The 14,226-nt window shown below is 35.2% G+C and overlaps 1 protein-coding gene across 4 annotated transcripts in view; it reads left to right on the top strand.

The window, feature by feature from the left end:
* LOC127876080 (tripartite motif-containing protein 2-like) overlaps window positions 1–14,226 on the top strand; it is a 65,549-nt gene that overhangs the window by 37,982 nt on the left and 13,341 nt on the right. The gene's annotated exons all lie outside the window — the stretch shown is intronic.

Below are 14,226 nucleotides of genomic sequence, written 5' to 3'. Positions count from 1 at the left end.
TGTTTGGTAAGTGCAAACACCATGTATTTGACTCCAGAAGACCGCCTTTTAAACGACAGACAGACATCTTTCAACTTGTAAGGGCTGCACCCTTGTTTTCTGTCTCAAAAGATGTTTAAAAAAAGTAAATCATGGAGTTGGCAGTGACTGAACAAGGTTTTTGTCTTCAGAAACACTTAATTATAAAGCGTGTATCTTGTCAAACCAATGTTTGACGTTCAGATCATGTTTCTTGTCAGCCAGCTACTTCAAGATGTGTGACAATAGAAATCAGAAAAAACTAGATCTAGCTTCACCTGGATTTTGTAAACATGCAATGCTATCCTATGTTTTTTTCCGCTTTACACCCTTGGGTAATAGCAAATTATTTGTATTCGTATTTTTGTGAAAAATGAATAAGTGAATAAAAATCTGTCGGCATTCAGTTGGGTTTTTAGAAACTTTTCAATTGAAGTACAATTGAATTTGAACTCTAACGACTGTTGTTTTCAACGTGATTGTACAAAATCCTTGTTCATGTTATGAAGTGCTTCTATCAGATCTTTTGGATTCAATAATTAGTTTTTTCAGTATAAAACAAAGCTATTAGTAAGTGAAATTTCAAGGGATCAGCTAAGTTAGATAACTGAATTTTGATGTATATGAATTATGATTGTATATAATATTTCATCGCCATAGTTTGACATTATTAGGATTGAATTAATAGGATATTAGAGGCCACAATCAGGTAGCTGCCGAAGCATTCACGTCCCGATTGTCTTTTTATGTATATGCAAATATCAAAAATAATGATTGACAAAAAGCAGCTTGGTTTAAATTTTGTAAGCATATGACATTATGCTGATCTAGTATTTCCATTTTGTATGTATGTATACAAAGTATATATGTCAATAACATACTATGGAATTTAAAATGTACAAAATTGTCAAAAGATTGACTTCTGTTAGATAAGATTAGCCTGGTCTGTGTTAATTAGTAAGATCGATAATCTGTCTTTGAGTATTGATATAATTGTGTTGACATCCATAATCATGGCATTTGCATGTAAATGTTTGAATGCTTAAATTAAATTAAAGACAGTAAGCAGTAAGGATTTCATGAGGTCTGGATCAGTATATACTTAGCCCAAGTCCAATTTAAATAAACATTGTCAAGCTAATATTGGGTTTATAATTAATTCTCTGATTTATTATTATAAGTTCAATCAATTAACCTTTCCCCTTTATGTGAAGAAAAGCACTGGAAACTTTTAAGCTCACCAAAGTACATGGGAGCTTTTAGGAAAAGGTTTTGTTCAGTGTCCCCCAGCATGTGCATAAACTTTTTCTTCTAATGAACTCTCCCCCTTAACTGTTAGACAGAATTTAACAAAAGAAATATAAGGAATTTTATTTGGATTACTCTTCTCCAAAGTTGTTCAAATCACTTTGTATATGTAGGTAATGGCAGTTAATAATACATTTTAAAATCGAAACTTCAGAAATGTTCTTCTCTGAAAACACAATGATTAGGGGTTTAATATTTGGTGTATAACATTGTATAGTTGTCCTCTACTACTTTAAAGTTGTTAAAATCATGCTGCAGGTGTCAAAACTTATCATAGCCCAGAGATCACATGATTAATATACTGGTAGACTTATTTAGCAATAACTGTGAAAAAAATTATCAGGCCGAGAGGTATTATACTTAAAATTTATTACATCATATTGCGGTCCTCTACCAAGTCTGTTCAAATAAAGAACCAGGGGTCAAGTTTGCATGAGGCATCAGGCATAATATTTTTTGCTTTTATGTATGTAATGAAAAATCTGTAATGGCAATGCCCAGAGCTTTGGTATTAGTTGTAACATCTGATGGTGTTTTTCTACCAAATTTGTTCAAAGCATTCCCGTTGGGTCAAAACTAGACTAATCTTGGGAGTTTCTAGTTTCTCCTATATGTAAATAGTGAAAACTCTGAAACTACAAGGCAACGAGGAATTGTATTTGATAATTGTGACATCATGTGGTGGTCCTCTACCAAGTTTTTTCAAATCATGTCCATGCAGTCAAAAAGTTTTCTCCCTTAATACCTCCCTCCCTTTATACAGATGTTTGGTTGTAATCATTATTACATAATATGATGTTCATCTGCAAGTGTGTTCAAAAAATGTCCCAGGTCTGCATTGTCCCCACACATTTTTTCATCTAACACAAAACATGACCACCAGGAAGCAAGGAAGTTTTGTGAACACTATACAAATAATATTTGTAAGTCCTATCATCAAGACACTTGCCCAAATGATTTGTTCTGGTGATATCTTGTCTTATTTCTTAAATGGTCATTGGCATATAGAAGAAGTGCATGGAATAGGTCAGTTCCTTTTGGGTCTCCGATAAGCGGCCTGGGGCCTTTCAGGCCCACTTGTTTTCATATTCTTTTGTATGTATATAAATGGACATATATTGCATATTTTTTAATTATAGTTTACAGTTCCTTTGCATAAATCAGCTAATAAAATGCTGTGAACATTGTACTTCAGAATATGTTTATTCCAAATATTTAGCAGAGGAGCTGGTAAAAAATATTGGCAATAATATTTAAATATACATACAATATTTATTAGATACAAGGAATTTATTCAGAATACAATTTTTGTTTCATTATGAGGTAATCATGAAGATTCATTTGGAGGAACAATGTCACATGATAATCATAAATATAGTTCTTTACTTTATATCACTAAGTCTTAGGCAATAGAAAATAAATTTCAAGATTCTCATCCCCGCCCACCCATCGAAAATCGTCCCGCCAGAACGTTTTTTATTTTGAAAAAAAAAAATCCGTAAAAAAATTGAGCCGCAAAATACTGAGGACAAAACGGCTGAGTGAGTACGAAAATTGCGAAGTGCGAATCGGCAACTCAATGTCTCCGAGACGATTATTGATTTTTAACGGCGCACGAGCGTCTTCTGAAATTCAAGTGATCGAGCGAAAACAACAACAAAATGTTTTTTATTTTGAGGTGTAGAAAAGGCGTTACAACCGTAAAAGATTGGTACGGGGTGTCAAAATGTGCAGAAACTTTCGCTCTTGCGTACCTGTACGATGAGTTCATTTGTGGTTTGTATGATCAAGCCCCATCGTTGAAAGTTGACCACCCGAAAATCGTCTGTGCCCTAGTCGGCCGAAATAAATTAGAATTGACACAAGTGTCACCCGATGTAACAGTTAGTCAAGCTGTCGGCTGTCTAGGAAATTGTACTTACTTTAGTATTGGAGACACCCCTGAAACTTCCCATAAATCTCCATGCATACCATGTTTTAATCAATAATATCTAGTCATACTGAAAAAATAATGTAAAGGGTTGTGTTACAGATTTGTATTTTCTTTAATATTTTGTGTAGTCAATGTTTTATTGAATGTCAGACTATGTTTAACATGATATAAAAAGGGTAAAATAAAACACAATAGTTTTGATAATGTAGTTCTTTTATTCTAATATTATAATTTTACATACATACATACATATAGGCATTATGCATATAAACTAACAAATTGGTGAACATTTCATTACTTAATATATAGGTCCGACATATAAAATAAAAAGTAAAAAATAAAACCCACCCACCCGCCCCAATTTTCCCCAAAATTTGGATGAGAATCTAGTTATTTATTTTCTATAACCTTATATTTGCAAAAACTTATCTTGTGTTGGATGGTATAATGAAATTGGGATGTTGAACTTTAAATCAAATTTATATGTTACTTTTTAATGATAATAAATTAAGCTTTTTAAATGAAGCTTCAAATGCTTTTCCTTAGGTCAAGACCTTGTGACTGATTCCAAAATGATTTATAGTTTAACATGAGAGCAAATTTGTTCTAATTGAGGTTGTTTTATTACCTAATATGTTTACATTATATGGATGAACAATGCAGTTCAAAAGTTCATGCTTCAAGTTGTTCAGCCACGTATCAAATGTTGTAAGATACATCACAAACATTATGAGATTATAATCTAGTTTAATGACAGTTAGAGACATACAATTGCATCTTCTGTCTACACTTTCCTTTTATCCGAAGTTTAGAATTCTTATTTCACAGCTGCTATTTATTTATAGAAATTGGTGCCAAATTTGTTCTGCAATAAATGCGACTACCGTAATGACTCTAAGTTTTCTGACACTCTAAGTTTTTGGACACCCTTCATTTTAGCAAAAATAATTATTTGGACACCTGTAATTTTTATATGCCCGTTTTTAAAAACGGGACGTATAATAGTTTCACCCTTGGGGGGGCGGCGGGCGGGTGGCGCCTGGCGTCCACAGCAGTGTCTGCTCTCTAATTCAAATAGTTTTCATCCGATCTTCACCAAACTTTGTCAGAAGTTGTGTCTAGACAATATCTAGGTCAAGTTCGATTATGGGTCATGCTGGGTCAAAAATTAGGTCACTGGGTCACTTAGTGCATTTCAAGGATTAAGCATGATGTCCGCTCTCTAATTGAAGTAGTTTTCACCCTGTCTTTACCAAATTTGGTCAGAAGTTGTGTCTAGATGATATGTAGGTCAAGTTCGAATATGGGTCATACTGGGTCAAAAACTAGGTCACGAGGTCACTTAGTGAATTTCAAGCATTTAGCATGGTGTCCTGACTCTCTAATTGAAGTAGTTTTGATCCGATCTTCACCTAATTTGGTCAGAAGTTGTGTCTAGATGATATGTAGGTCAAGTTTGAATATGGGTCATGCCGGGTCAAAAATGAGGTCACGAGGTCACTTAGTGCATTTTAAGCATTAAGCATGGTGTCCACTCTCTAATTGAAGTAGTTTTCATCTGATCTTCACCGAATTTAGTCAGATGTTACGTCTAAATGATATCTAGGTAAAGTTCAAATATAGGTCATGCCGGGTCAATAACTAGGTCTCGTGGTCACTTAGTGCATTTCAAGCATTGAGCATGGTGTCCAAAACCTTCGAACGGGCGTATCTTGTGACAGTTTGGCACTCTTGTTAGAATATTTTTTGTATCTAAATTTTCGGACAGGAAAAACCATCATTTTTAAGTGTTCCAAAACTTAGAGTAATTACGGTAAACAAGTTGGTATCTGCATAAACTTATGCGTTTTTAATTGGAAAATTTGATTGATAGTATCATATAAAAAGTGTAAATTTATTGCATACACCATTGCTAAATTGTATTTATATGCTTGTTTAAGATTGGTACAATAAAATGTTGACACTGCAATCATATATACTTGCTTAAATTTTACATTTGAATATTTCCAATTAAGTATGTAATTGCATGTTTGTTTTTCTCAATATTTTTGTTTATGTATAATTAATATATACTCTATATGTAAGGGCAATTTCAGTATTAAAGGGATCTTTTCACGCTTTGGTAAATTGACAAAATTGAAAAAAGTTGTTTCAGATTCGTAAGTTTTCGTTTTAGTTATGATATTTGTGAGGAAACAGTAATACTCAGTGAACATTAACCATGCTCTAATATAGCCATTATATGCATCTTTTGACGATTTTAAAACCTAAAAATTATAAAGCGTTGCAACGCAAAACGATTGAATAATTTGGAGAGTTCTGTTTTTGTCGTTAAATTTTGTGAAACTACGAAGATTGCTTATATAAGGTATAAAATACGTCAAGGATGTGTACTCGGCGGAATAGCTCAGTAGGCTAAAGCGTTTTTACTTCAGGACTCTGGCAGGACTATAGGGGTCACTGGTTCGAAACCTGCTCCTGGGCAATGTTCTTTTCCTTTTTTTAATTTTTTTCTTGATTTTTTACTGGAGCTTTTACGATCCAATGTTTACATTTATCAATATAAAGCATTTAATGAATAAGTTAAAAAAATGCCAAAATCTGTGAAAAGGCCCCTTTAATAATAAGATTTCTAAGATTTTAAATCATATGCCAAATTGACACTGAAGTCATATAAAAATGCTTAAATAGAATATTGAGCTTTTTTATCTTGTGGCTGTAAAGTTAACATCTGGAGTTGACCATTATACTTCAGCTTAGGTGATGCATTACCTTCGTTTGTGTTTGTAGGTATTGTAAATTATGTGCTGTGAAACAAAAGTCAGCCTTCAGTTATCTTGAACTTGTTGATTAAGCTTTTAAAGATCCATTTATCACCTTGGAATGTAGAAATCACATGCAGGTGTTACAAATAAGTTTTCAAATAAGCTACATCTAATCTTAAGTGTCAAGACATTTGTCTTTATGAGTACCTTTTCAAGTTGGGCCATTAATTTATTGGATATGTCATTCTCACACTCACTCACCCAGTAATAATGAACTTTTAAGATTTGATATTGATAAAACATGCTTTGTTGCAATTTAATTTTATAATCATTTTACAGCTCATAGATTTTGTAAGTAAATGCCCTTTGAATAGATTCAATGGTGTTAATTAGACCATTGAAATGTTTTAGTTGCACTATTGCTTGAAAGAATGTACAGCAATTATCAAAATAATGTGCCTGTTATATTGTGGAATGCAATTTAAAGTTTTGATGATTTCAGTCACAAGAGCTTTAATATATCATAGATGGAATGATTAAAGAGATGAAATGTTTTCATCTGATTTTTTTTTAAGTTTCAAGCAAAGAAAAACATGTGGTGCAATACTAACCTAATCTGTTTCATTGATATACATTAACATTAAATAAATGATTTTTTACTGCCAATAATAGGCCCAATATGGGGAAAAACTTTGGTCCTATTCCTCCATGTAAAAGGTTATATTAGTCCCATATGATAACTTGAAAATTCTTATTTAAATTTAACATTTATTTTGAAAAAATAGAAGACTAAATTTGGCAAAAAAGATAACTACTTTATAGACATAATTGTTATTTAATCAAACTAAGTTTTAAAGATATCAAAGTAAGCATTTGATGCTTAACATTTAATAAACTATCTATAGCAATTGTAGAAATTAAACATCAAATCATGCAGATCTGTAAAGAAAACTCCCTCACATATATATGGTTACATTTGAGGTGATATATTCATTGAAACATCCAAGAAAGAGAAAGCTCATTAATAATCAAAACGGAATGTAATTTAAAGGAAAATATTAAAGGGGCATATAAGCAGAAAATATTGTGTTATTATTTTCAAAAATAAGATAATGAATTATTAAGTGGTTGTTTTAAATAATTGTTGAATGTATGGGTCTCACTTATGGTAATGCAGAGTAAAACATGTATTGTTCATTTGTTAACCTTTTTTCCCATAAGAAGTGAAGTGAAAATGGCTTTTGCAACCAGCATAAAAGCAGAACAGCATTTGCAGTCTGTTCAGGTTTTATGCTGTTTGCTGCTCATCAGTATCTTAAGGATGGAAATGAAGCCTTTAAAAGTAGAATATAGTTAAAAAAAGGTCTTTAGTTACATTAAACTTTCTAAGGGACTACAAATGCTTGAAAATAAGTATCTAAGGGGTAAGGAGCTGGGCATACGCAAATACGCACGTGCGTATACTGTTTGGAAAAAATACAAAATTAAAGTGATAGAAAAATGCAATAAAATGTGATGCCTAACCCGGGTTAAGCATTATTTCTTTGCGAGACTGTCTTAACGTTATTTTTCGACTTCACAGAAAAAGCATGATTTAGCTACCATTTTCGATGTCACGTTTCTTTTGGTGGTGACTATCCATAACATTATTATTGACTGCGCTTTATCGTTGTTTTCTACTATGTATCCAAATTGATTGTTAATGTAGCGGGCGATTTTAAGAATGGCTGCTAATTTGATGTCGCCCCGTACAGAGATGTTTTCGACGGAAAATCAGACCAGCCAACATCCAGTAGAGTTGTTCTGCTTCGAATTTATGGCGGACAAAGCCACTGATGTTGCCACTATGGAGAAAATGGCTCTCTGCCTTCAATTTAACGATGCAGAGAAAGCATGTCTCCAGTATGAGTTCGTTGGGTTTGCCGAGTGCAAGTCTACCACCGGCAAAGCTCTGGCTAATGCCTTCCTCGAGAACCTTCAAGCTCTTGGAGTAAACATTCAGACAATGCGCGGTCAGGGTTATGATGGTGCGTTGAACATGTCAGGGAAGCAGAAGGGGGTCCAGGCTCGCATCCAAGCCATCGTCGAGAGAGCTGTATACACTCACTGCAAGGCGCACTGGTTGAATCTCGCCATTATACACGTCTCCAACTTGATGCACACTAAGAACATGATGGCAACTGTCCTAACAAAAGATGATTTGCCTTTGACTTCTCTGCCAAACGGCTTTTGCGGTTCTATGAGAACTTGGAGACTGACGCCGTGGGCACAGAAGAGATGGGTAGGAGAACAAAACTTGCAATGTCTTCTCGTTCTGCTCTGCATGCCAGTATCGACAGCAACAGCAGAGAGGTCTTTTTGTACAATGAGACGGTGAAGACATACCTCCATAGCACCATGGGAACGGAGGGCATGTCCGGTCTTGCCCTGTTAAATATACATTGAGAGCGAGAGATCGATCTGGAAGAGGTCGTTGACGTAGTTGCCAGATGAAAGGAGCGCCGTTTGGCCCTTTAATTTCGTGTGTAATGTAATGCATGTAATACAGGAGACCTTGCATTAATTAGAATGTATACAGTTTACGTGTTTTGTTTTTAGAAGTATTTTGCTATAGGTAGAGAATACAAGACGAGATGTAAGTGACTAGAGTTATCGAGTTAATATGATAGACATAGTTACTATCTAAAAGATAAATATTTTGCTTAATTATGTCTCTTTTATTTGTGTTTTAACAGTACAAATTAAGCTTGAGTTACTTTCATCCAAAAGTTGTATGTCCTATGTTATACCATACCATATCATGGTTTTATTTAGACATACATTAAATGATATACCCCGACAAAATTCTGGAATAAAAATCTTAAAGGAAAATCACATGTTTTAAAATCGAAGACAAATGGTATCATATCAGAGTTTATCACGCCATATTTTGCACTATAATATTGTCTGAAACCTCTAGAATGCACGTTTGGCTTCGTAGAGATAAAAAAAAATCCCCCCTAGCATGCCGTTTGCGTACACTTAAAATCAGCCCAGCTACGCCCCTGAAACAAATGTAATTCCTGACTCTTGTGCAGATCAGCAGGACAATGTTTTAGTTAGCACTTGTAGTATAATTGATAGCAATACAAGAAATGTACAGAATTAATACTTCTTTTCACGTGTGTGCTAAATTTATTAATGGAAAATTGGCGTGATTGAAAGATCTAAATAAGTACATGATTTGTACATGATTTGTGTAGGAGCGTGATTGAATACTATTGGAACTGTTCTTAAACATACTAAACTTCTAATAATAATTGTTATTGCTGGTAAGGTATATATATCTATTTGTTTGGAAATGGGAACTAATCATTGTAGAAATGTGTTTCATTTTTGGGGGGACATTGAATTGGACTGTGAGTCAGGCCCAAATTGATATTTGATTACTAGCCCAGCTAGTCATGAGTGCTCAGACATCCAAGATCATTCATACAATCATCCAGTCATAGAATTATTTTTTTCTCAAAAGATGAATTTAGGCTCGAAGATAACTGGATTACTTAGTTATTGTTCAAAAGTTGAATGGTAAAATATCTATTAAGGTATTTGAAAGTGAGTATGTGCATAAAGTTGAATATTGTATCATTTTATATCAAGTATATTTACCATTCCTGTATATGGCATCAAAAAGTGAAAGTTTCGTCAAACCACATTTAAGTGAAACATGAGCATCATACATATCGATGGTACCAATTTAAAATGACGAACCTACATTTTTGGCATTTCGCGATTTGGATACTGTGCAAAGCGGGAAATCAATGCACATATACCCCCAAAACAACAAAATAGTTAACCAATCGCAACAGCTCCATAAAGTCACGTGATGTAATGACGAACCGCAATTGATTGAAGTCAAAATGACGAAGCTGAAAAAAATTGTTACGTCGGCATTTTGCGCGCTTATTAATATATTAAAGTATCAATATAGCCATGTATTTTAAGGCAAATTGACGAAACGTAAACGTTTGCTTATAAAATAATTAAATGATGTACATTTTATAGCATTGATGAACGCAAAAAGATATCAAAATAATATAAAATGTTGAGGTATTAACTTAGTAACTTGTGGCCGCAACTAATAGCTTGTTCCTACAACTCATTAAGTTGAGGTTTCAACATAGTAAGTTGTTCCTTAAACTTAATAACTTCTGGCCGCAAGCTACTAAGTTAAGACCACAACTTAATATGTTGTGGGAACAACTTACTAAGTTTGGACCACAACATAGTTTAAGCAATCAGATAGGCCGTTTCATCTTAACCGTTTTATCACGTTAAGTACCTGTATACGCCTAATATTGTGCGCCGATTTGAGCACTATCCCTGTAAGCTATGGATCCCGGGATTGAGTCCCTGTCTGAGCACTTGCCTTGTTTGCGACTGGGTTCAGGGTTCCATCCCCGGTCTGAGCACTATCAACGTACGCGTCGGATCCCGGTTTCGAGTCCCATGGTTTTTGGATTTGAACCCGTGACCCTTCTTGTAAAGGGCGATTCCTCTGACCGGGGCTCGATCCCGGGAACCATCGCTTACGAGGTGAGTGCAAGATGCCTAAGTTTTCGACGGTCTGAAAATCTAATTAGGAGTTTTCGACGGCCCTGGGGTTCGAATCATAGTACGAGCACTAGCCCTGAAAGCTTTGGGTCTCTAGATCAATCCTCGGTTTGAGGATTTACCCTATAAGCGACGGCTCGAATTCCGATATGAGAATTTGCACCAACAGTGACCGGTCCCGGGTTCGAGCCCCAGTCTGAGTACTAGCCCTGAAAGCTATGGATCCCGGGTTCAAGCCTGTGTCTTAGCTCTTGCCCAGTAAGGGAAGGACCCCGGTTGCAAACCTCAGTCTGAGCGTTCGCACCGAAAGCTAAGGGTTCACACAGGGACTCGAACCAAACAGCCGTCGCGAACATACCATACTGAGCACCCGCCTACTAAGCAACCGGTTGCCGAAATGAGCACAAGCTTCGTAAGCAACATTTCCCGCTTTCGAGTCCCGAAATGAGAGCTAGCCTCGCAATCTATGGGTGTTCGGGTTCAAGCGCCGGTCTGAGCACTAGCCCTGTAAGCTATAAATCCCGCATTTTTCGGTTGCGGCGCTAAGACTAGGACTTTGATCAGGGTCCGTTCGCTTAAATGGTAAGTACTTAAACCGGGATTTGAGCCCGGGGCCCATAGCATATAGGGTGAGTGCTCAAGCAGGGCATCCAAACCGGGATCCGTTACGTAGGGTGCGAATGCTCAGACTGGGATCCAAGTCGCTTACAGGGAAAGTCCTTAGACTGGGGCTAAAACCCAAAAACCCATCGTTTAAAAAGGGAGGTATCAGACCTGGATTCCCAACCGGAATCTGTCGCTTATGTGCCAAGTGTTCACACCAGGGTTCGAACCCTGAACCAAGTCGCTAACTTGGCGATCGCTCAGATAGGGGCTCAAATCTGAAATCCATGGCTTACATGGCAAGTACTCAGATAGGGCTCGAACGGGGGATCCATAGCTAACGGGGATAGTGCTCGAACCCGAGCACCTAGTAAAATAAGGGGTACTAATTGTGATAAAACGGTAAAGATGAAACGCCCGATCTAATTGGTTAAACTTAAATTAGTGGTTTCAACATAGTTAGTTGGTCCCACAAGTTATTTAGTTGAGGCAACAACTAATAAGTTGTGGGAACAAGTTATGAAGTTGTCGCCACAAGTTTCTGAGCTGAGGCCTCAACTTAATAAATAAGTTGTTCCCACAAGTTATTTAGTTGAAGGAATAACTTAGTAAGTTAAATGAACAAATTACTAGGTTGAGGTCACAACTTAATAAGTTTTGGGAGCAAGTTATGAAGTTGTGGCCACAAGTAACTAAGCTGAGGTCTCAACTTAAACAGTTGTGGGGACAACGTACTTAGTTGTTTCCACAAGTTTTTTTAAAAATTGTTTCCACAAGTTATTAAGTTGAAGCCACAACTTATGATGTTGTTCCCTCAACTTTATAAGGTGTTCCCACAAGTTACTTAGTTGAGGCCACACTATAAATAAAGAATTGCGGTTGTCACCTCTGTTCCACCGTGTAAAACAAAAAAACACGCATTGCTTTGCTATATCTAACGGAAAACAGTGGACAAATTTATTCTATTGAAACAAAATCTATTACAATAAGCTGTCCAATTTGCCGAAACATCACATAAATGCAAGTCTAAATGACGAAGATACATTTTACAGCAGATTTATTAACTTAATGTCAAATTAGTTCCATACGAACATGGTCCATCATGCGACACTTTTAAAAATGTTTAAAATAATCTTTATTTTACTTTGTGCAAGAAATGTTTAACAAAAATACGTCTCCTGAAAACTTGTGTTTTTGTAGGTTCGACATTTTAAATTGGGACCATCGATATGTAATGATGTTACATGTATGTGTTTATATTTAATGTCATGGACTAAAATATTTATATTAAGATTCTATTAACAATTTCACAATGTTTACACTGTCTTCAAGGAATCTGAAGGGGGAAATACACTAGATCAACCATTGATATCTGTCCATTTAATTCTGTCATTTCACACATCTTTTCAAATACGGTATGCCTTGTCTTTAAATACCATACATCATTCAAAATTACATGGATTATTTCCTATAATATGTTGTAATGCATGTGCTTTTTTATCCTAAGCATAACAATTTTGCTTAACCCTTTACCACTCAGAAACGCATTTTTCCTTGTTTGTTGTTTCTTAAAATCTTGAAAGTTAAATGAAATTAAATACCTTTCTTATTTGATTTAACTTAAAAAGGCTTCATTGCCAACATTGATATACTCATAAGCAGCTAACGCCATAAAACCTGAACACCATGTGACTCACAGGCTGTTCTGTTTTAACCCTTTGCATGCTGGGAAATTTGTTGTCTGCTAAAATGTCTGCTGAATTTCTGAAATTAGCATTTTCTTTGATTTTTTTTCAAAGAATACTATCAGAATAGCAAACAGTTTGGATCCTGATGAGACGCCACGTTTTGTGGCGTCTCATCTGGATCCAAACTGTTTGCGAATGCCTTCAAAATTCGGTTCCTGCACTGAAAGGGTTAATGCTGGTTACATATAACCATTTTCACTTTGTCTTGGAGCAGATAAGGGTTAAGTTATGCCTCTTTGTCACCAATATAGAATTTGCAGCAGTCACGTACTTTGATTATAATTTAGGTATTTAATTGATTCAACTTTTTTAGAGTCTCCTTTGATAAACTACAAATTGGTTACAAAGGTGATAATTGCAAAACGTTTCTTGTGTGAACATGTAAATGTACCAGATCAAAGTAAATAATTGTGATTAGTTTATCTGTACAGATAACTTTGTGGATTGAAATTGTGACATTTCAATATTCAGGGTATCAATGTTTATTGAAATAGATTTGTGACCTGATAATTACATATTCTGTTCAACTGTAATTAACACTGTGGTCTTCAAAGTAGTTATTGCAGTGGAACAAACGATAGGCATAACTATTTTATACAAAAAAATGTCCACTATAGAGGGCAAAAAACAATTGATATTTGATATTATTATGATTCCTTTTCTATTGAACTCCATTATTATCAATAAATGAATTCATATTCGACTGATTTTTCTTAGTCAGGAGTGTTATTTCTTAGTCAGGAGTGTTATTTCTTAGTCAGGAGTGTTATTTCTTAGTCAGGATTGTTATTTCTTAGGAGTGTTATTTCTTAGTCAGTTATATGCTTGTTTGAATAAAATGCATACATTGTTTTTTTCAATCAATTGAACTTTTTTTATGCCCTCAGATCGAAAGATTGGGGGCATATTGTTTTTGGCCTGTCTGTCCGTCCGTCCGTCCATCTGTCTGTCATTGTGTTTCCCAAGACTTTAACCTTGGTTAAAGTTTTGCAATAACTTGCATTATTGAAGATTTCAACTTGATATTTTGCATGCATGTATATCTCATGGAGCTGCACATTTTGAGTGGTGAAAGGTCAAGGTCATCCTTCAAGGTCAAAGGTCAAATATATGGCTTCAAAACAGTGCAATAGGGGGCATTGTGTTTCTGACAAACAGATCTCCTGTTTAATTGTCATATTGCAATTCTAAGAACAAGTCCCTATATAGTAGAAGAAACCTTTTTTATGCCCCTGGATTGAAAGATCAGGGGTATATT

Source organism: Dreissena polymorpha, chromosome 4 (genome assembly GCF_020536995.1).
Source record: "Dreissena polymorpha isolate Duluth1 chromosome 4, UMN_Dpol_1.0, whole genome shotgun sequence".
NCBI classification, from domain to species: Eukaryota; Metazoa; Mollusca; class Bivalvia; order Myida; family Dreissenidae; genus Dreissena; species Dreissena polymorpha.
The sequence above is the reverse complement of the archived record's forward strand: the minus strand, read 5'-3'. Positions and strand labels throughout refer to the sequence as shown.